At 33.6% G+C, this 23,962-nt stretch overlaps 1 protein-coding gene across 7 annotated transcripts in view; it reads left to right on the top strand.

Annotated features, from left to right (window-relative positions):
- Nucleotides 1-23,962, top strand: part of mGluR (metabotropic Glutamate Receptor) — a 99,235-nt gene that overhangs the window by 26,903 nt on the left and 48,370 nt on the right. For 3 of the 7 annotated variants that reach the window (XM_069060184.1, XM_069060183.1, XM_069060177.1), the window contains exons 1-2: nucleotides 7,255-7,398; nucleotides 20,035-20,091. The gene's annotated coding sequence lies outside the window, so the exon portion shown is untranslated. Of the gene's footprint in view, nucleotides 1-7,254; nucleotides 7,399-18,036; nucleotides 18,196-19,728; nucleotides 19,830-20,034; nucleotides 20,092-23,962 lie in introns of those variants that run through there. The other 4 variants (XM_069060182.1, XM_069060181.1, XM_069060180.1 and 1 more) reach the window with 4 other exon arrangements.

Raw genomic sequence — 23,962 nt, 5'->3', positions numbered from 1 at the left:
TGAATTTTCCAGTTCGTGACTTTGAAATTATCACGTATGATGTCCCGAGGTACTTTGTTGTAAACTTGTAATATGTTTTTGGCCTTTTTAATGATACAACCCCATTATCTCCGGGGCATGCTTAAATTTGACAAAAGATTCTTTAAACATACCGAATTAAGCATATAAACAGACATTTTTAAGCCGCCACGCCTAAAAGCTTCTTGCTTTTGTTTCAACTACGAATTTCCAGGCGCACATGTTTCAATAAGCAAACAAAACATTTTAACAAATCCTTTATTGAAAAACCTACCAAATTAATTATAAATGCGTGGTCGTGATGACCCATGCGTGTAAACAATTCAATTTTTTCGTGTAACGTTCGTGTGTTCGAATATTCTGTCATCTTCAGCCGTGAGCAACTTCTAAAATAAAAATGTTTAATTAAAATGTAGTAAAAAAACTGTTTGTACTGGTAGAGCACAAGCATTGTGCTCAGAAATACACGTCGAGTATGCTTACCTCGTGCAAAAACACCACAACTTTCTATCTATTTCGAGAAGTTGTTTCGATACAAATAGTTGGGGTCCCAAAAGTGAACCCTGCGTTCCCCGTATTATAACCGAATTACGCTTGCTCGCATTTTCGACAGTGCTCTAGTTTATATAATAGAATTTTGTGATTAATAGTGTCGAAAGCTTTTAATAGATCAAAAAAGATACCTACAACTTCCAAATTTGCCTCCAGTTATTAATATTAAAGCAATATGTGTTCCCCACCTCGTCACTATTGAATTTTACGAATTAATATAATTATGTGCTTTGCTTTTGTACAGAATAAAAATGGTAATAATGATTTTGTTAAGCTGATTATTGCTTTAGTAAAAATACAAGCAACGGTCCCACCTAGAATTGATTATCATAAAGTTGCTGTAAAAAATCGAATGGGTGTAAAAGCTAACTGCTTTAGATATGCGATAAATGTAATTTTGTAATCGTCGTACATCTCTTGTCACGCAATATTGTGTGTTGAATAGTTTGTCATCTAATGGATGGTAATATAGAAACTATCCAGAGGGAGTCTTACTCAGACACAAACTAAAAATTATTCATAATTGTAGTAATATCAATTATAACAACAAAAAGCGGAGATATTTTTAATGTACATTATGTATTTACATTTTTTATTTAGCAATAAATTAATCTCACTGTGGTAATTAAACACCGTTCAGGTTGTTTTGGCATAATGGGAGGTAATGATTTATTTTTTAACGTTGGAGACACTAAAGTGCCTGACCTATCAAAATGAACATAACATGTTGCTGTATTTCGCGCGATGTCTGAGTATTCTTCCATTGCAGTAGTAAAACTGACAACAATGCACTAGACATTGACGCTATTTATAACCTCAAACTTATAAAAACATAACCTAATTCAACAGACAGATTTACTACCAAATTAAATGCAAAATTCCCATGGTCTCCCATTATGTCAAAACAACGTGAATGCATTTTAACAAACTGTATTGGTAAAAAAGCACTATTTTGAAACCCAATACTAATTAATTCTTAACTTAAAACGTTACAAATTGAGTACGTTACATTATTCATGACGTGATGGTAAATAAATCGAGCTTTTAGGTCTCTCTGCCACAAAGTATTAAAATAACAGTTGTAACAACCGTAAATATTTTATTCGTACTGAACATCCATGAACAATTAATTACTCTGTCGATTAGCAACAACAATAAGTTTTACTGTATCAAAATTTAATGATAATTACAATTTGTTTCTTGTACAAGCTGAATTTTAATGTGGTCACGTTTTCCGACTTTTTGATGTTTAATTAACTACCCCCTCTCGTTCTTATTTTCAGCATTGAAATAAATTTTATTTAAATTTTAGGTATTTTCACAATTCAAACAAAGAGCTACAGCGAGTACAATGAAATACAAGAAGGAATAATTGACGAGTGTTTTCTGTTTCTATTTTTAATTGAAATCAGTTGCCAAGGAAAATACTACTAAGTCAGATTATACGAAACATACCAAAATCGAGCTAATATTTTACATTGAGAGTTTGATTTTAAATTGTTGTATCGCCGATAGTTTGGAAATGTAAGCCAATTGCCATAAATTATTTAGAATTAGTCTCAGGGTAATAAAGGATAAATTATTTGAAACATATTATATATAACATTATTCCGACAATTTGTTATGGCAAATAATACCTTATAGTGAAATAAATTTATGAGGTTACGGTAAAAAATCGATTACGGCTGATGTTGAAATGATAACGCAACTGTTGAATTTACAAGTCGAAATGGTACATTTCATTTTAAAACATGGGTTTCAACTAATAAGCTTGAATTATAAAAATCTTATTATTTTATAGGTTCCCTGAATACAGTGTGGTGATAAAGTAAGAACCAAATTTATAACTGCGTTGTTTAATATTTTCAAGCAAAACGCTCTGACAGGTCAATTTTATTTTTCAATTAGCCACCTTATGACATAAAAATTTTACTTATGACGTCATGTATTTTTGCACAATGACGTCATCATTGGTTTTTTCAAACAAACATCTAAGGTTTGCAATAAATTTAACGCAAACCTGCCAACCGTTTGGCACTCACCGACACTTTGTACACTGCGCTCAATAATGTCAGGGCTTATTTGTTCCATTTCAGCGCGAATTCTCTGCCGCAAATGTTTGGTCTATTAAAATAAATGTAAGGTATACATTTTTTTTACTTATCGTTTAGGTCGTATGAAAATCTATCAGAAAGAGAAGAAAAAAGTGGGGGTTGTCATTGAAAAAACCAATGATGACGTCATTGTGCAAAAATAAATGACGTCATAAGTAAAGTTTTTATGTCATAAGGTGCTTGGTTGAAATCATTAAATAACGCAATTATAAATTTTGTTCCTTACTTTTCCACCACACTGTATATCGCTATAATGTGATTATCTGACGACTTTTTACCATTGTTCCATTACCATAATTATTAAATTTAATACCTATGTTGATTATAATTATCATTATCATACGGCAAGTTCTTTGACATGCTCCGTATCTGCATCCCTAACGGCCATGTAAACTATTTAGCTTTCAGTTTAAAGTTTATTTAATGAAGTTGCAGCATTGTAAGATCGAGTTGTTGCGATGCGATAACAGAACAAACATTTCTTTACAAACCCCCACGTTTATGAATAAACGATGGAAAATTACATCGAATAATGTTGCACACCTAAACGAGAAAAAACTTGATAGAAAAACAAATTAAAACAAACTTGTTCCGATACTTCGTAAATATTTTATGGATGTTGCAAGCGCGCGATCGTTATGGAGATGGGTGCAATTAAAAATTATTACCTTTCGGCCTTCCACCAGGCTGTATTATTTTTTTCTCTAATTGGGTCACACTGTTCATTTTTGCAGAGAAAACGATAAATTTTAATTTAACATTTCGTTTCTATGGCGACAGGTGGACGCGGAAGCCGTAACTTACCGGCCAGCATGGCTTTTTTGCGTGAAATATTTCAAAAACAGAGCTTTTTGGCGATTTATATCAACTCCACTTTTGTGCAGTTATTTTGCGAAAATTTTTAAAACGAGACGAGACAAAAACCGTCATGAAATAACTTGCCAATTCAAAATAAGAAGTGTTTTTTTGAATATGCCGTCACTGTTAGCATTGAAAAGTGCGACAAAAAAAAATTTCCACGAATTTTACTCGAACGTTATGGTAACTTTATTGATTGTCGTAATTGCGTAATTAGGAAATAAAAGCTAAAAAAATATTTGAACGGATATCAGATTTTGCACGAATTAAGATTAGGTGGTGGTGATATTTAAATGACACCGACTCGCTTTTAACTTGCATTAGGTGGATGATCACCTTTAAGGTGGAAACACCCGATATTTAGAATGAAAACACAAATTTAGTGAGCTTCAATATTCATTCATTTTGTCATTTGAAACAGGTTAAATCCGCCTATCATTCTCCCAGCTTCTAAAACCTAATTCGTGGGTGAGTGAATCTTTGTACAGGAAAAGGGCACACGGCTTCCTTAAGTAAAATCCTCGAAATGCTTTCTTGCAAAATTTTATTACCTGTTTTTCATTCAGTTTTATTGACAAAATATCTTGTAATTGAAAATTAGTTTTGTTTTGATCATGTTTTCTAAATAATTAAAAATAAAATTTTCATCGTTTTGCATTTGATGAAGGTGAGTTGTACGGAAAAATGTAAACGTAAACACTTGGGTACAAGTTTGGATATGCGGACTATATAGTCTCCAAGTCAATAAATATTTTTATTTTAACGCACTGAAAGCGGTGGATTTAAATTGACACAGGTGTTCTCAAAGGTTTCAAGGAGTTTACAACGTTGTTATTATTAAGGATACGAATGCTTAGCAGAAAAGAGAAGTAATAGAAAAAGTTTCGTTTTAATTTGTTTTGTTCCCACGACTCGCCTTTATCGGGAGCAACATAAACAATTTATGTCCCTTGATAATTATAAATTTGCACAAATATCTAAAACTTTGTTGGCTTAATTGAAACCATAAATATATTATAAAATCAGCTCGTTTTGTACAGTCACGATAATTAGTCAACGGAAGAGACTTGCAAAATTTTAATTAATTCGTAAGTAATACCGGACATTATATAGACGTTTTCATTATGAAGACAAGTTTCTTAAGCTTTGAGCCGATAATAAAAAGCTTGAAAATTATAACGCGAAACTTAATATCGCAGGTTGAAGTAAAAATTGTTGCACCGTCCTACTAATCCCTCTGATTCAATCCCTTGCGACCTCGGCGAGATGAAGCGGTCCCTTATCAACAAATGGATTTAAGGGTTTCTTATTGCAAATGTAGAAAAAATGATCCGTCCAAAAAAGCTATTGGGATATATCATCCTAATATGCATTTAGTTAATGCAAGGGTGTAAAAGCTTCGATAATTTCAAAAGGGACTAAATGATGGGTAATTTTTTTAAGTAATCCTTTCAAATCCATTAGCCGAAATGAGATTATAAATTAGTGAAATGTTATCTTATTTTCAGTTATAATTACATTCGGAGACCAAATTCGTGGTTACATAAAATGGAGAGATTTACAAAATGGGGGTATATTTGTTTCCCGAATTGCAGACGTGAAAAGGGAATTAACACTATTATTTAAAAGCAACATGTGCCGTCTCTTAATCACACTCTAATTACTTCAGGTTTGATCGCAGCCCTAAAGATTCGATATCCGGACACTCTGAAACGTGATTGCTGCCATCTATTTCGCCAAACATCAATTCACACGGTTGTAAACTTAATAGAATGTGACTAAAGGCTTAATTCAGAACAAGATTGATAGATCGATTTGGTAAATATTATCGAGAAACACACCAAAAATCTTAACGCTTACGGTGCACAAAAGCCACGGTTTTGTAAGATACACCGCTCATCATTACCTCAAATTAAGAAACTGTCAATAAATTTAAAATTACAGTCGACTTTGAAAAGTTAAAGAGGATTCGTGGATTGGTTCGTACGCTGAAATGAAAATACTCGTACGAGTAACGAGTAAAAACGCACTTTGTTTGTTTGTACGACCTCTGATTTTATAATTTAAAAATTCGTATTGTCTCGACGAGTTATTTGATTTCTTAAGGGATTTTTCAAAAACTCACTGTCAGCTTAAGCTTAACGAAAAATTGAAAAAATTGAATTAGATGCATTAAAAATACAAGTAAAATAGTATCCTTATTTCGACAATCGATGACGTGTGACAACACCGTCTGAATTAATTCGAGTTCGTCTCTTTGTCTTGTGTGGGTTGAATAAAACGCTACAAAAATGCTAAGTCGTAATAAGCGTAATGTGTTTGTTTTAATGAGTGTCTCGATTTGTCAAAATGCGTGTTTGCCGATACCAGAATAATAATAATTTATCAGATTAATCTGCGACTTTCGAAGTTATGTATTCTGTTGAAAACGTGCGTTGAAGTGTTGGGACGCTCCCTAATCGATCTTGAATCGTTTGTTTGATATTTAGAGGCTCTCGTAGTTCCGAGATTATTTTGAGCAGCTGTCAAAACTGACAAAACCGACATGCAAGTTTGATAGGTCGTCTCGTTTTTATCGTTTCTAACGTGAAACAACCAATCTATTTAATTGGTAGTTTTTTAACAACCTTACGCGGAACCAGAAGATGGATGAGGTCTCATCAGGTTTATTTAATTAATCGACTTAACAAATTGCAACGAGGGAAAAGGTTTTACACAGGCGTCGATCATTTTTGAAGCGAATTTAATTTTTAACTTTCAAGTGATCGTCAAAATTTTACTCTTCACTTCGACAGTCCGAAAGGAATCGATCAATTGTGACCATTACTTAAAGCACTCTTGAGGGACAGGGGTGAATTATTGTCTGTTGTTCACGAAGCAACGTAAAAATACCTGAGCAGACAATTTTCATCATTTCTTAAGTGATACCATAATAATTTCACTAAATGTTTTATTTACCTTGAATAATACCTACAAACTAGCTTCTGAAAGCAAGAAAATTACATCTAATTACATTGATCTACAAATTGTAGACACACAGTCAAACAACATGATAGTAAGTAAAGGTTAGCATTCTACTTCTGATGTATTACTTGTTTGATATTTTTCTTCAATGAAAATTACGCGTTTCACGAGATTGCTTCAATCTGTTCTCGATAAAACCTTAACTATCAACCGAAGTTGAATCAATTAATAAGTTGCAATTTTGACTTTCAAAAATAAAACACCAATCTTTGCCTAGACAAATTGCTTTAACTGGAAAACTTTTCATTTTCCCTACACCGTGCACTCGACACACACTTTTGCCACAATCAAAATTATTATGATTTATCTCTGTTTACGGCGAACCTTTCAACAATTTGATTTTCGTTTCCTGGCGACTCGCAGATTTTAAGGACAATTTCATTTAAACCCACATTTGCTGCGAAATCTACTTTATCGCTCGCAAAGGTTTTTAAATTCAAATTGAGAATAGTAGTATCGAATTAAATGATAATTTGGTTAATATTAATTGTCTTTGATGAACGAGTTGCGCTGAAATCAATAACTCGGTAGAATTTTTTTATTCGGACGATGCTCCGACCTCCTCGCTGGACAAATTATTTTGGCAAATAGTTATTTAAATTATTTACGCGGAGAATCATTGCAGGATGTGAGACACGGTCTATTTTTACCTTGACAAATTTGTTTTTCTTTACTTAAGCAGAGTCAGTCATGATGTTCAAATCTCTCGCAAGTAATTCTCCTATCTCCTTCCATCACCATGCCGTAAAAAATGTATGTTTTATTCACAGTAATTAATAATTTATATATGTGAATACAATTTCCATTCGAAGGTCTTGATTATGGGTTGAGGGTAAGTGTTAGTTATTGTAAATATTTGAACGAGCGTTCTATTACCAGATCATTGATAAAACTTACGCAACACACCGGCATGTCAAAAACTAGCTGTAATAACTTGATTTACGATCTGGACTTGTCGATTTTTTCTGAGCAAATTTAATTAACCAATTAAAAATAAATTGAACAACAGACGAAATTGTATCACACAATGATGTTTTAATTAGGTGAGATGTACTGACCGTAAATTACGTATTGAATACGAAGTAACGTTTCGTGAACGTTCCTATATAAAATTATGGTTATGTGGTATTCAAGATTGTTTCAATTTAGATTTCAATTAAGATGGTAATTGATATGCGCCATGAAGTTTGGTTTCATCTAGAACATACGTGTGTTAGAATCTTGAAATTGCAACCACACGTCAGATTGTAAAATAATTAAAATGTAAATGAAAGAATCATAGTCTACTGTGATTTCCGGAGATGAGTTCAAAATCCACTCTTATTGAAATACTAATAAATCAGAGACTGTTGGAATGCGCATCCAGCGAAAAGTTGGAAAAGCATTTTGTTTTCCTTGATTCTTGTAAGCTTGTTATATTACTTTAGTAAATCCAGAAGATTTAAGGCTATTTGACGTATATACGATCCACAAAACGGTAAATAAGAGCTTAAAGGGGACAAATGAAATAAAATGAGACTACAGGTCAACTATGCAATCATGCATGGATCACATTCACCCCGGAAATTTACCTTGTTTGCGTCACCACTGTCCCTATTAGAGTTTCCATTTTAGGCAGTCAGTCCTATTGTATTTTGGCAATAATTAAAACAATACAACACTTGTAGGGCGTCGGTAGTTCCCATATCATGTTTATTAATTTTCTTATGTAAAATCGAAAGCTCTCGTAGAGTTTCCCAAACCTTCCGACTCTCACTGATTACTCTTCTACGCATAAATACCTCACAACAGCTCCTCTATACGTTTTGTATCTACCGTATGTTTCAAAAAATGTCTGGTTAAGTAGGTCATGAAAAACAAAAGCATTAAAAACGTATGGTTCAGCTTGTCAAATAATAATTGAACTGTCGGAAACGTCATTAATTGCCATAATAATTATGTTCGTAAAATGTTATCTATCAAAATGGTTTTCACTCTTGAACAAAAGACATTCATGATTGAATCTTATTTTCGCAATGGTCACACATTTCGAGAAACTGGCAGCTTGTCAGTAACAGCTGAAAGGTACGGGAACAACATTCTTGATGTTTTCATCAATCAACTCCACGATGATGAACTGGCTCATGGGTATATTCAACAAGACGGAGCTACAGCCCATACAACACGGAAGACTCTTCGTTATTTGCGGCAATTTTTTGACGATAGGTTGATCAATCGAGATCTCTGGCCTGCACTTACGCCGCTTGATTATTACCTGTTACTTCATTTAAAAAACACCATATTCAAGGACCTGACCTGACCTGTCCACACAATTGATAATTTGAAAAGCAGAATTAAGGAAGAATGCGAGCGAGTATCTGTCACAATAGTGTTAATGGTAATGTTAATGTTACTGTTAGTCAGAATGTTAATCTTAAGAACATCAGTGAAACGTTCAACCGTTCACAATAATGGTGATGGTGATGTTAATGTTAGAAACGATCTTAGGAGATGTTATTGAATCCAGAAAATTGCTGAATATTTCAACTACCAATCACATCGAGAATTTCCAGGACGCGCAGGCGCAGTGACAGTTCACACCACGTTGACAGCTCATAAGACTCCGCCTACGGACTGGCGCGAGTTTAAAATAACATTCCGTTAACATTATTGTGAACACTGGATTACTAACATCACCATTGCCATCTCCCCCAACATTATAACATTACCACTAACATTAACACTATTGTGACACACCCATTAGACATTGGTGCCTGTTTTTGAGAACATAAAGAGGCGTCTTACAATTTGCATCGAAAGCCAAGGCTACCATTTTACAGTAATTTAAAACACATTATTGTTAATTGTTGGTTATTTATTTATTGTTATTACATTACTTGTTTACACATATTGCGCGGATTTATTTGTTTTTGTTGATCTGGGTACATAACCTAACTTTAACCCCTTTAACCTGTTACCACGAAGGTCTAGAAGACCGTTCGTGGCGGCAATTTTAAATGTTCAGCCAAGGCCAATTCTTGTAGAATCGTAAGAAAAGAAGCGTTCTCAAGCTTTTTCTGAAACTGTCATTTTATGACAGTTCGTTTAAAACAATTATAGGGATAGTCACATTTACGCCTGAATTATGCAAGTTACGCCATACGTTTTTAATGCTTTTGTTTTTCATAGCCTACTTGACCAGAAATGTTTTGAAACATATAACATAAGCGTAAGAACGAAAGTGGCTTGTGAAATAACAAATGAAATTATTAAAAGCAAACTGTCAGCAAAGTGACGTCAGTATAAAGAATTTTCTTTTTTACAGAAAATTTGATAAAATAATAAAGGAGGAGGAGGTTGTGCAAGAAAAACAACCGTCACATAATGTATTCACTGTTTAAAATTCGATAAATTGTCTTTTCTTCGATGTATTAGGAGAAGTCTTGGTGTCACGATGAGCCCGTTAAAGCTCTCGTGTTGGTGCAAACGAGAAGTCTTTCGTTAATTACGAGTACAACATTTACAATCTCTTTGGCGACGGCAAGTAAAATGAAAAAAGCCAAAACAAAATTGCAATAGAGCCGTAACAGACGTGCTCCATGCTTGCACTTAGAAAACATCAAATACTGTTTTTGCAGAAGATTGTGTATGTTAAAAGCATTTTTGAATTACGTGTGTACTGTCTCTTTTATACCTAAACAAGATTTTACAATCGGGCGACTACGAGCAGACAAGAGCTTAGCAAAGAATCGGGTAGCGGAGATTTAAATCTGATGGAATATGCGTGGGAACAATTTTTCAAGTGGTGGAAAAATTCTACATTTTCGAGGGCTGTGGTCAAAAAAGTGTTCACGAATTGACTGACGGCTTTCCCGGAATGCTCGCGTTTTAACTGGAGACCTTGGATTCGTTAAACAATTGTAATGAAAGCTTTTTTTATATTTAAGGGTGTCACAAAAGTGTTTACAAAAACAATTATGGTATTAGTTGCGTAAGGCGTGTATTGGGGTTTATCCTTGAGAATTAAAAAAAGAATACATTAATTGAATGGAAAATAAAATGGAAATTCTTTTTCAGTAGGGGATGTAATTATGTGAGGATAACTATGAGAGTCGAGGAATGAAATCCCGGAGAAAAGAGCAACTTTAAAGAAATAGACAGCAATCGAGCAGCCTATTTTATTACCTAATTTGTAGGTGAGATTACCGAAAAAAGCAAAGCTTTCGAAAGTAAGTGTTCAGCTTGTTCGATTCGAGTGCAATAAACCGGAACCTCTCACCTTAAGGGATTTATTTCTTGTTTACTGCAACAATAACAATTTGTCGCTGAAATGTTTATCTTAAATATAAAAAAGCGCGGCGGGTGTAATGTGATAACCATTAGGAATGTCGAGAGATGTTTGTTGTAGTACTCGCCCTTCGCTAAGCTCATTATTACAATATCCTTTAAATCTCCAAGTCGGAGCCTATGTTTAGTTTGCTTGTGTCACGAGGATTCGAAGCGGATTTCCTGCACACGACACAGTTAAGGTCATCGTTTGAACCCGTTCAGAATAAAAGGAAAATTTTTAATTACTCGCCGTCGATCGTAAAACGTTTGCTCACGAGTGGTGCTCACGTTGTGATTTTTTCTGCAATTTGTCGACATGATACAGACGCAACAGCCGACAATTCAATATGTGTTACTTTCTACTCTGGATGCTCGCGAGTTGTTCAAACAAAGGTCTCTCACTTCAAAGCGGCGACAGGAATAAACGTGCTACATCAAACGTACCGAACTAAATATCTCCGCCAATCTAAAATATTACAAAACACACCATAAGTTATCGACAGAGGGTTCTATGTAAATCTTGTGGTTATTTCGACCAGCAACTTAAGAGAAAATCAATGTCGGACCCCTTTTTACTTCGAAAAGTTCCTTCGAAACCTTCTTCACTAGTTCGAGGGGAATACATTAATTGCTTTCGTCTTGTCGACTTTCTCTCTTGATGACTCGTTTAGGCCTAATTTTATTCATATGTACGTCGATCGTTTTTTCTTAAGCTTTCGTTTCGAACAAGACAGATTACCGACCGGGTCGAGTTGGAATTCAATCGGTAATTGAAGGTCCGCGGTAGTTCGCATGATATATGTTCGTACAACTGTCAAAAACTTATATAAAATCGATTTATTATATTGTATTATACCGGTGTCATTTTCAAATGTGAATCAAGAATGAAGAAAACAGGGGACACTTTAAAATTGATTGCAGCCTACCGGTGACACCAACTTAATTCTGCGCACCTGCACACCGACTATATTTTATTTTAGTGTAGTAACACGATAAGGATTGCCAACATACGACGTCTCATTTCTGAGTTGCCGCTCTGACTAAATCAAGCAAAAATAACACAGCCCTAATTACGTAAATTAACGGGTCCCGTAATTCGATACAGGGTGACTCGCAGCCTAAAGCTAAACTTTCGCTAGTATGTGTCAATCAAAGCGGGGAAAGTCTACAGTACCGAATTTCGGGGCTTCAAAGCAAAATAGAAAGAACTGGTTTACTGTCTCTTCATTAGCAGCATTTACACTAACAAAGTCCCGTCGGTAGTCGCCAAAACAGATAAAAGATCGAATTACGAATACAAATATTTAAGAAACATGTTCACAAATTTCTGTTATGTATTGAATACACGAATCGAAACAAAAATACGAATCTGTGAAACAAACGTCAAGTGCGGCTCTTCCCAGAAATTTAAAAAGAGATATTCCATGAAATGCACTTCTCTGAAAACAATTTGTTTACAATATTATTAGAATAATAGCATTTGAATTTTTTAATTTTTATAGAGAGAAATAACCAAGAGCATAGAAATTACTGAAATAAAACAAATTATTTTTTCTATTTCAGTGTCACAAAGAGCATTTTGTGCAACTGAAAACAGTTCAATTTTATACACCGTTTCTAGAGATTATTGAATATGGGGTTGGTATTGATAGGATAGTACAATGACTGTAAATACCAGTGTATCTTGTGCAACTCGCATATACATACTATTTTAAAATATGCATGTACATTCAAATTTTTAAATCCTAAAATAATCGAGAAATAAAAATTGTTTGTAAAAAATACCGTACGAGATAAAAAAGATTTGGGAGGCTAGTTGGAGAGAAAATATAGCCGTTTCGTAGATTGAGTGGTACAAATAAAAAATAAAAAATAAAAATAAAAGTGAGTCGCATCTGTCAATGACGCTTTAAACTTTTAGTTTTATTTAGTAGAAGATTCTTGTAATTATCTAAAATGGATAATTGTTATCGACAGATTTGACGCAGCTTTAATTTGACAATTAAAGCCGTGTGATTCAATTAACAAATCAGCTTTATACAGTGTGAAAACTATGTATGTAATTATGGAATAAATTCAGTAATTTCAAAACTAATGAGAATCACATTTGTCGAAAACGCCGAAACAGGTCAATTTTTATTTCTCATAATGTTTCTTTCAGTTTGCTTCACTTGTTCATGACGTCATCCTTTTGATCTATGACGTCATCACCGATTTTTTTAAATGAGAACCCCCACTTTTTTCTTCTCTTTCTGATAGATCTTCTTACTATGTACCTAAACGATGAATGAACAAAATTGGTACCTTACACAATATGTACGTATTTTTTTTGAGAAAATGACAAATTTTACTTCAAAAATTTAATTTTTGATGTAATTTTTTTTTGTATGGGTTTATTTAAAATAGAAGATTTATTTTAATAGACAAAACAATTTAAAAGATTTACGGCAGAGAATCAGCGCTGAAATGGAACAAATCAGCCCTGACATTATTGAGTCCAGTGTACAAAGGTATCGGCGAGTGCCAAATATTTGTCAGGGGGCAATTTCAACATTTGCATTAAATTTTATTGTTAACCTTACATGTTTGTTTATTTTTGTTTGAGGTCGAATAAAATTTTACGTCAAACTACATATTTAAAGTTTTAGCCTTTGAAACCTTAGGCCCTTGGTGCAAAGAAACAATCGATTTCATTAATATCATCGGAGACCGACTTATCGCGGAACCAGGGTATTCAAAATCTAAGAAATTCCTTTTTGAGAGGATTTCCCTGGCCATTCAACGTGGAAACGCTGCAAGCATTCGGGGCACTTTTCCAGATTCCGCATTATTATCGGAAATTATAAATGTTATGTAATTATGTTTATATTCATTTTAATACATTATTTTTTTAAATAAATTTTTTAAATAGAATTTGTCATTTTCTCAAAAAAATTGTTAAGTAAGGTACCAAATCTTTTAATTCATCTTTTAGGTAGTAGGAAGGTCTATCAGAAAGAGAAGAAAAAACTGAGGGTGGTCATTTAAAAAAAAATAGTGTGACATCAAAGCTCAAAAATGGATGACGTCATGAACAATTGAAGCAACTTAAAAATTAAAATAAATTGCATTATGAGAAATAAAAATTGATCTGGTTCAGCGTTTTCGACAAATGCCATTACTTTTAAAATTAATAAATTTATTCTAAAGTAGTTTCCACACTGTATATTATTCAGAGTAGGTCTTTTTGACTTTTTGTAATTCGCCCAGTTGCCGACTCGACTCGCTTTCGTCTCGGTCTTCAATCTCGGAGCTTAGCACAAAAAGACTCACTTCTACTCTTAATTATATAATCTACTATTATTAAAAGGAGTGAAATTGAGCACAACATTCTGAAAAAACACACGAAAAAGTGTGATAGTTTTCCTCAATAACTTTCAGAAAACAGTTAAACTGGAATTTGTTGTAGCATTTAATATTTTATTCTAAACTTTAACAAAAGTGGTTCGCATTTTATAAAATATAATTCTTTTAGGTCCAGATTCGACATTTTACGTCAATGAAACGCTTTGGAAAAATTTGGTATTACATTTTATATATTATGAACAACTTTTTTCTATTGAATATTAAATACTTTTATGTCAGAACAATCATTTCTCTAGTTCTCTAGTGATAGACTCGATTGATGCATAAAATGTGAAACGAAGTGATAACACCCTAATATGTATTGAGCACTAGGTTTTGCATTACTCGGAAGCAAGAGAGATTTCAATTATTTATTATTGTAATATGTAAATCGTCTCTTCTAGGATGCCTAGGATCTCACGATTCTTTTATGACGTGTGTGCCAAAGAGCATTTTAATGGTCAACTTACGCCGTCCATATTTGCACAAAACAAATAAAATATTCAGTCACCGTCTCTTTCAGTAGTTGATCTGAGAACTTTTGTATGCTGCTGCCAAAAATCTTTAGTATTAAAATTAACCCGACACAAGACACTTCCGTAGAGTAATTGCAGATAAAAAAGAACGTGAACAAGAGCGTGAATTAATGTGCAACACAAGTGCAAAGTAGTTAAAAACGCGAGAATAAACGAAGTGACCAGAGCCACAACAAGTAAAAGAGAAATGGAGAAAAGAGAATTTGTAATACTCTTGATTAGCTGCTTCCAACTAAAGTTCATTTCGACTTTGTGATAATTGGTGTGGTCGGTTTATTGAAGCTGGTGGGTAAGCAAGGGTCAATCGAAGCCTTTACCTTTATTCCAGCAAAGACGTAAAACATTTTCGCAAAAGTTGCGATACGTGTCACACAATTCGTGTCTTCGTAACAGGCTATCCGTTCCTGCTTATAAGCCATCACTCAATTTACTACTTAGATAACTGATAATTGTGACTTGACACGTTGATATTTGTGGTCTAACTAATTGATAATTGCGGCTTGTTACGTTGAATATCTTGTTTCACGTTGTTCTGTTCGGGTATGAAATTGTTTCTACCACGAATCGAAATTGAAAAGCGGATCAAGAAAATTTGTAATAGTTTCGTCAAATCGTCTTGAAAGCATCTTGAATAATATAAAACAAAATAAAACGGTAGGTATAAGAAGGAGACGATAAATTATTTGCAAGTAAGATAATAATAATTAAACCTCTAATTTTAATTAAGAATTGTTGCTTTAAAATAACAACGTTTTATTAAAAAAGTAATACAGGATGAATCTTCTTCCAGTTCTAGATCTCGTAATTGGTTCACAATGTTGATTAAGTTGATTGAAGAGATTGTTGGTTTCGTGTGTCATGTTAAGCTGCAGCGTGATCATTAGCGGCGTAAACTTTAGAAATAAAAGAAACTAATCTTAGGGTAAGCCTAATTAACACCACAAAAATCCGCAATTACTGAACTTCTCTGCTACACTTGAATTATGTAAAGTCGCTTTTGATATGTTAAAGTAAGTGCAGAAAATCTCTGAAATTTCAATCTAGATTAAAAGTAAAACGAAAGTGTGTAAAATTTGTATATGTAATTAAATCGAAATCCAAAGTTTTCAATTTAAATTTGTTACACGAAGTAAGAGTGACTATAAATAAAGAAAAGTTGTAGGTTTGAGCATCTGAAGAGTTTTCAACTAAAAAATTCACGGAGGAAACGTTTGTTAAATAAATTCAGGCGATATTGTAACATAAATTAATTTCAACTTTGGCAACTGTCTTTAATTTCCCAAGACACGTTTTGAAGTGTCCTGTTCCTCCTACACCTTTCCAGAATCAAATGGTCGTGTAATTGATCTGAACGTTGTTTACAATATTTTCGATCAAGTCGAAAGGTTCAGGCGTAGGAGTAGACGACAACTTTCTGCTAACCTCACGAAGTCCAAAATGTTACCGTGTGTTATGCATTAAATATGTGGTAAATTATTATCTTGTAAAACTAGAATAAAGAGTTTACCGAGGATGTCTCAGTAAGTGCAGGGTGGTTTTGAACGTGGTAGAAAACTCCTAGAATAAATTAATTTGGTGAAACAGGATAGTTACATTTTTTTATATAACCAAGAAAAATAGAAAAAATAAGTCCAAGATATCTAATGACACATTTCCTACAATGACGAGAAACAGAACTGAAATATTGTGTTGAAAATAGAGGAAGAAGATAGAGCTTAGAATTTGATTTAACGAAGTGGTTTTGAAATGGATTGTTATCTCTGTACACATCATTAAAAATAATCTGATTGCTATATCATATGCAAGATGTTGAAAATTGGTATACAGGGTGTTTCTGAAATACGTCTGTTAATTTTAACTGGTAATAGAACTCGTCAAAAGGAACAACTTTTCTATCTACCATTTTGCCGAAAAACGATGTTTAATTCCAAAAAAAATTGGAGAGATTTTTCACTAAAATAGCTCTACGCCACTAAATACTGCAATGGCTAATTGAGATCAGCGCTAATATGAAAAAAACATCCATTTTCATCCAGAAAACGTGTTTTAACGCCGAAATCGAAATTCAAATAAATCTACCCGTATAGCAAAAAATTCACTTCGTAAGAATCTGGTTGTTTCACGTTTTTAGGTAGCTTAGTTTTGGAGATGTGAACGGTTTTAGGAAAATCTTTCCTAGTTTTTTTAAGCCATTACGCAACGTTTTTCGCCAAAATGGCAGAGAGAAAAGTTGTTCCTTTTGATGAGTTCTATTACCAGTTAAAATTAACGCACTTATTTCAGAAACACCCTGTATATGACATAAATTGTCAAGTTAGATGTTTTAGGTTCATTTTATCATCGTAAATGTGTTGTGTGTTCTTTAGTTATTATTATTATTAAGCATTAACGAACAACAATTACTTCAAATGATCTTACATTTGACTCGGTCGAGCCGCGTACGGGACACTACTACTTCTAGGACTTGAAGTACTTCTTTTCCGCTCAGAAAAAAAGACACTTTAACCGTCTCTATGGAGATACACAAAGGAGCGATTTTCGACCGCTTGAAGATAAACAAATGTATTTCTCATTTCCGAATTAACACTTTTGAGAGTACAGACCTTAAAAAAACAACGTTCGTTATGTTTTACTGTGTTTTTAGAACTATTTAACTTCGCGTTAAACCAAAACAAAATTTAATTAAGTCGAGTTTTGTTAAATCTTTATCTTCGGAGAAAATAACACGAAAATAAGCTATTTACTATAATTGTTTGGTATAAATCCCAACCGAAAATATGTATTAATTAAATGAAGTTACATTTTTTCTCATTACGCCCCCTGACAGGAGCGTCACAAAAAACTGTGAGGAAAGTGGAATTAAGTTAATTGAAACATACCGCGCTTAAGCAAAAAAAGAGCATAAATTGCAAAAATACCTTACAGAATTTCCTCGGAGGATTCACGTCAGTATGTTGAATTGTAAACAAAGTGAAATTTTATACAACTTATTTTAAACTCTATCATTCCGAAATTCGAAAAAAAACATGACACCTAGTGTTGTAAATGATCGAGCGAATTTTAATTTTTTTCTTAAAGGGTAGGTTTTTCACCCCACGTTGACGATAATCAGGAAGCTGGTGGAAAAACGAAAAATTTTATTTTTAGTAAACTCAACGGCGATCAAGACGGAGGACCAAACACATTTCTCTTATGGCAGGTGGCCAACAAGTTTTTCTTGTAATAGTTGCGCGAGCAAATATTTGTACTCTTTGCCAAGACTGTCAGGCACTAACGAGAGAACTTGAGTGGAGTATTAGAGTTGTTAATAATAATTGTCGTGGACAATGGAAGTAGCACCGATATGGAGCTGAGGACCCTCTGTGACGATCAATTAAGTGAATACTGGACATGGAACCTTTGTAAATATTATTGCTTAATTGAATTGATAGCTGCACATACATTATCGGTTAATTTCGGCGATAATCGACTAGTAAATCCGAACGTGCCCTTAAAGGGCGGTCAGTTATTCCAGTTTGTTTACGAAACACCTTGCCTGTAATGCCAGATAGTGAGCCTAATGTTGACTTTTTCGCCTTGACTTTAATATGGGTTGTTGCCGGGGCTGAAATAAAGTTGTTATTTTTTGAATAGTGAGGGTTGTATGTTATATTGACATCGTAATAACACGACCCGTGAAGTCTGGAAGATGCAATCTTTTCCTGGCGTCTCTATCAGGTTTCGATCATCCATATAATATGTCCACATTTCTTATCGCAATAAATTCTAAATGTGTTTTCGAATAATTTCATCAACTTTCCGAACCACTCCGACAAGCTTCGTCCTTTGTTTTGGGCATAACCTAAAAATTCGATACCTTCAATTTTCTTTAAAACACTTTTATCGCCATCTATTCTACGTAACGCTTCTTTCCGAAGACCACTATTTTCACCAAATTTCAACAATAAAACTCATCGCATTACTTGTTGCAATATGTATTTATAATTCCAAAATAAAGCGGCATTTATCTAAATCTTGATAAATGCAAAAGTGCTACTTTGACTACTTATTCAATTCACTTAAGAGGAGTCTTGATGGGTTGATCAGAGAGAGTTGTAAAAAAATTTGATAGTGAAATATGTATACAAAGTTTAAGCCAATTTAGATGTTTGAAAAGTAAAATATTAAAGACAATAAAAAATGAACAAAATTGTCGACTAGATTTTGGGTTTGGAGGAAAAATATTTTACAAAATGAAAGCCGGTTTTGTTTGAAACAGTTCTCAAAGGTCGACCAATAAATTGTTTTGGTCCTTCGAGCCGGATAGAGATTCGATGATGTGAAATTTTGCAGCTTGTCGAGTAGTGCGATTGATAAAATTCTTCTTGTACAGTAAAACAAAAACGTGTTGAGGTGAAATAGTGTAAGCGTCATTTCCAAGCGTTGAAGTATGAAGTTATTGGGGAAAACGTCGAAAAGAGTTGGGTTTGTAGAGGAATTTGAAAAGATATGAATTATAAATAGGAAAATGCAAAATATTTCTTGTTGAACCTTTAAAGTGACAAACAAAGATGTATTGTCTGCTCCATATTCGAGTGGTAGGAGCGACGATATATCTTTGTTCGTGAAAAATAGTTGGTAGAAATTGTCACTGGTGATGCTATGATGCACCTTTTTGTTTGGGTTTTGAAGTGCGTGGTAAAATGGCGGTCGCGGTCTTCACTGCAAACCAAACAACAATAAAGTTGCCTCAATAATTGGTGGCACTGATTGTGCCAGCGAAATTGAAGCGTGTGGATTTTTAGATCGTCGCTCATTTCTTCGCTGGCGCACAATCGACGCATTGGACCGGAGAGAAGAGAAATACTTCCTGTACTAAATTTGCAGACAAAGAACTGGTTTATATAATGGTCCGCATTAGAGAACGATGAGATGAGAAGATGAGCGACTCTGTAACATGCGAGATAAACGTATTCCTGTTGAAATAATCAGACAGTTTCGATGTCGAGAATCGGGTCACATACTTAGGCAGATTATTCAGTACGTTTTGTTTTGTGTAAGTTCGGTTCGATAACTTAGCTTCCAGTTCGATAAAAACAAGTTGCATACACTACAACCAAATTCTCACCACAAATTGAACACAACTGAAACATCCCGTTAAAAGGAAGTAGAATAGAACTTAATACCTATGGGAACTGGATGATTAAATTGTATTTAATTTCACTTACAACTGTATTTTTAACTTTAGTTGTTTGTTTCAGTTTACATGGCCGTAAATGGATCGAAGAGTCTCACTTTCAAATTGATCGACTAAGTTGGTGAGTGGGTTAAATTGAGAAACTTTTACAAAATATTAGATCGAATGGTCGACATATCTTAGTGTATTGTCGTGTCACTTCTTCCAAAAACTATAAAACAACAACTAACGCCGTTTTCACTTAATTGTGCAAATCAATCTATAGTTTGGGAGTAACTAACGGACACAATTTTATTTTTATAAAAATTATGTCCGACCCATTAGGATTATGAGTGAGGGTTACGTGACAACACAACCCCAGTTATCTAATCTAACAAACCTTTTTCCAAAATAACTACCCTTATCTTTATATTTGCGGTGACGTTCGTAAAATTATATTTTGGACAGTACTAAAACAAACGTTGTGATAAATCTTATTGTCACTTGCTGTTTTAGGTATCTTAATTATTGACAGAAAAGCATATTCGGAAGCCAAAATTCTTCAATTTATTTATCAAAATCTTAATTCACTTTTTCTGCTGCACACTAAATACAATTATCATCAATTACCAAAAAATTATACAAACTGATTCACATAACTTTCCGACCCTGACGAAATTTAAATGCAGCCAACAATACGTTTATCATTTATAACTTGATCCAAAAACATGAATTATTTTAAAGTTTTGTATGGTTTGGACATCCCTCACAAAAATTTCAATTATAAAAATGGCAGTAACCGACAACATTTTTTTTTTAAGAAACTGACTTATCATACAGTGCGTTCGTAAAGTTCGGAATAAATTCAATAAAACTGTAAGTATTAATTTCTGAGAAAAATCCTTGAACAGGTCAACTTTGTTTTTAAAAAGTGCATATTGTTCAGTACTTTGCTTATATTGACAGATTGTCATCTCCTAATAATGACGTCATCAATATTTTTTTAAATGATAACCCCCCTTTTTTTCTTATTTTTCTGGTACGCCTTCGTACTAGCTAAACGATCAATGAAAAAAATTAACACCTTACATAGCAATTTTTTTTGAGAAAAGGACAAATTTTATTTCAAAAAATGTAATTTAATTTTTAACTTAATTTTTTTTCCAATAGATTTAGTTACAATGGAAGGTTTATTTTACAGACCAAACAATTTAGAACGATTTGCGGTAGAGAATTCGCACTGAAACGGAACAAATAAGCCCTGACATTATTGAGCGCAGTGTACAAAGTGTCGGTGAGCGCCAAATAGTTGGCGGGAGACAATTTCAACATTTGCGTTAAATTTTATTGTTAACCTGAGATGTTTTTTTGATTTTGTTTGAGGTTAATTAAAATTTTTACATTAAAAATTAAATTAAATTTTTTAAGTAAAATTTGTCATTTTCTCAAAAAAATTGTTATGTAAGGTATCATTTTTTTCCATTAGTCATTTAAGTACTAAGAAGGTCTACCAGAAAAAGATGAAAAAAGTGATGGTTGTCATTTAAAAAAATTATTGATGACGTCATTATTAGGAGATGACAAGCTGTCAACTTAAATAACGTATTGTACAATATGCACTTTTTAAAAACAAAGTTGACCTCTCCGAGGATTTTTCTCAGAAATGAATACTTACAATTTTATCGAATTTATTCCGAACTTTACGAATGCACTGTATATCAATATCATATCGACCCTTTCGTCATTGGAACACATTTTAATAATTAACAAAAATTATTTTCAAATTATACAAGAAGGAATTGTCAAGTGATTGTCAATAATGCCAGAAATAAAGGTATCAAGTTATAACTGCATAACGTATTACTGGCTGCATTTAAATTTCGTTAGGGTCGGCAAGTTATATAACATTTATTTTAAAACTTGAAAAACAGTATATCACGCTACTCAAAATAATTCCTTAGGAAATCCTATTATCCAGAAGAGCTGCTTTTGCAAATCTACTTTTTCCTTTTTACTGCAGTTTCGAAATACCCAACAGAATGCAAATAAATATGTTTTCCCGGGCGAAGCATTACAAAATTTTATTTTTAGTTTTATCATCCTGCATTCGTTTTTTTCTATTTTTCTATTTGTCAGTTACCAAAACGACGTATTAGTACTTAATGTATTGAATTTGCGTAATAAAATGGTCAGATAAATAAACGAATCATGGCCGCCATTCATTAATCCATATTTAATGAGTGTTTAGTCCCCCGTCCGATCATGAAATGTGTTCCATTATCTCTTTTAGAGTTTTGATTTTGAAAACCTTTGCGTTTTTGCAACGCACATCCTACCTACATAGTTGGATCAGATAAAAAAGTCGCATTTTCTGTTTTGGGTCTTTAGGTGAATATTATTTCTACATGCCCATTATTCCCTATTGATTTCTGCTGTATTTTTAAGTCTACCGGTTGTGACTAAAGAAATACAATTTTATTCCGAAACGGCATATTTTTCTGGCTTAAATTTTCGTACAAAATATTGCATTGCGACCGTGTTGATTACTATCGATCGAAAATTCAAATTGCTCTAGATGTAAGTTTCGTGCAGCTTAGTCTTCAATATGCCCAAACCTGAACGTTATAAAACTACTTTGAAAGGAAATACTCTCAGCATTTCCAACCACAATAATAATTCTGCCTCATACGAGACTTCCGGTATTGAGGTAATAACAACCAAACGAAATGTCGTTCCGCTTGAATAATATTTACGTGGGTGTTTGTTTTGTTATCAATTAAAAGAATTTAGATGAAACTGTCTGCGAGTTTGGTCCGAAATGTGAACTGGCCGGCCCGAACTCGATACATTGATCACTTGATCAGTTATAGAATTTCAAGGGTCCATTTATTTAGTTAAAAGTGGTTATTAGCTAGTTAGGCAACCGAGCAACTAAAGGTCGCTCCATTGAAACGAACAATGAAGACTATAAATAATAACTGTATAATACGGACAATGGAGCAACAGATTTTCTTGCTTAATCTAAGAGTAGTTGTGAGAAGGGAAGCAAATAAAAATCTGCATGAATTTATTTTTCAATATTAACAGCAACTAAAGTACTCAAAGCGGACCACATTCTGGACTAATTTTAGATTTCTCTTTCAATTAATTTAATTAAATACCTTTCAAAGCCAACGGAGAAATGTTGTTAATTTTGCAATAGGTAGAGAACGTTTTTAATTTTTTGCGGATCGACTTGAAACGAGAAACTGGAAAGATAAAAACTGTTACAGCTTTCAGAAAAAATATATGACAAATGTTTTCTATTTATTAATGTCACAATCACAACTCCTGCCAAATTAATTTTAAAAGTAATTTGATGATGGATCTTTTCAAAATGTTTCGTGTCAAACTTGCTGTGATGTGATAGTTTGGTTTTAGTTAAGAAACAAGAAGTTGCCACAGTTACCAGAGCTACCTACGTAAATTATGATAAACATATGTGTCCTCAATCGCATTTCCTGTAACCACTATTGATTGGCCCTATTTATAGCGAAAATATGGCTCGATTTTAGGGTAATAGGAAAACGTAAATCTATATTTGGGGGTAGAATTATTGCAATAACAAGTTTGGTTCCTGTCCTTTCCTGTGTTAGATAATAACAGCTCAGTTTATTAACTAACAGGATTCGTTGCGATTAATTAATTGGCTTAGACTGGACCGGAAGCGAAGTTCGGCGGTCTATCCCGGTCGGCCATTGCAGTTTAGTTAGCCAAAATGTTAAGAAAAGCGTTTATGGAGCAATAATGTGTTGGTGTTTTATCGGTAGTTAGGGTCTTAGCAGAGAGCTTTAAAGCGCCACCGAAAGCTCCGTGTTTCCGTGAATTTGCCGCAGAAAGTCGGAATTTATCAGTATCAGACTTAAATAAAATGTGTAACGAAATTGAAACAATAAAAGTAGATAGGACGAGATAGGATGTCAGTACGGGTTGAAAAGCGTGAAGAAGCGGTTGCAGGAGCAATCGAAGTGCAT

This window comes from Tenebrio molitor, chromosome X (genome assembly GCF_963966145.1).
Source record: "Tenebrio molitor chromosome X, icTenMoli1.1, whole genome shotgun sequence".
NCBI lineage: Eukaryota > Metazoa > Arthropoda > Insecta > Coleoptera > Tenebrionidae > Tenebrio > Tenebrio molitor.
This window is presented reverse-complemented; position numbering and strand designations above follow the sequence as displayed.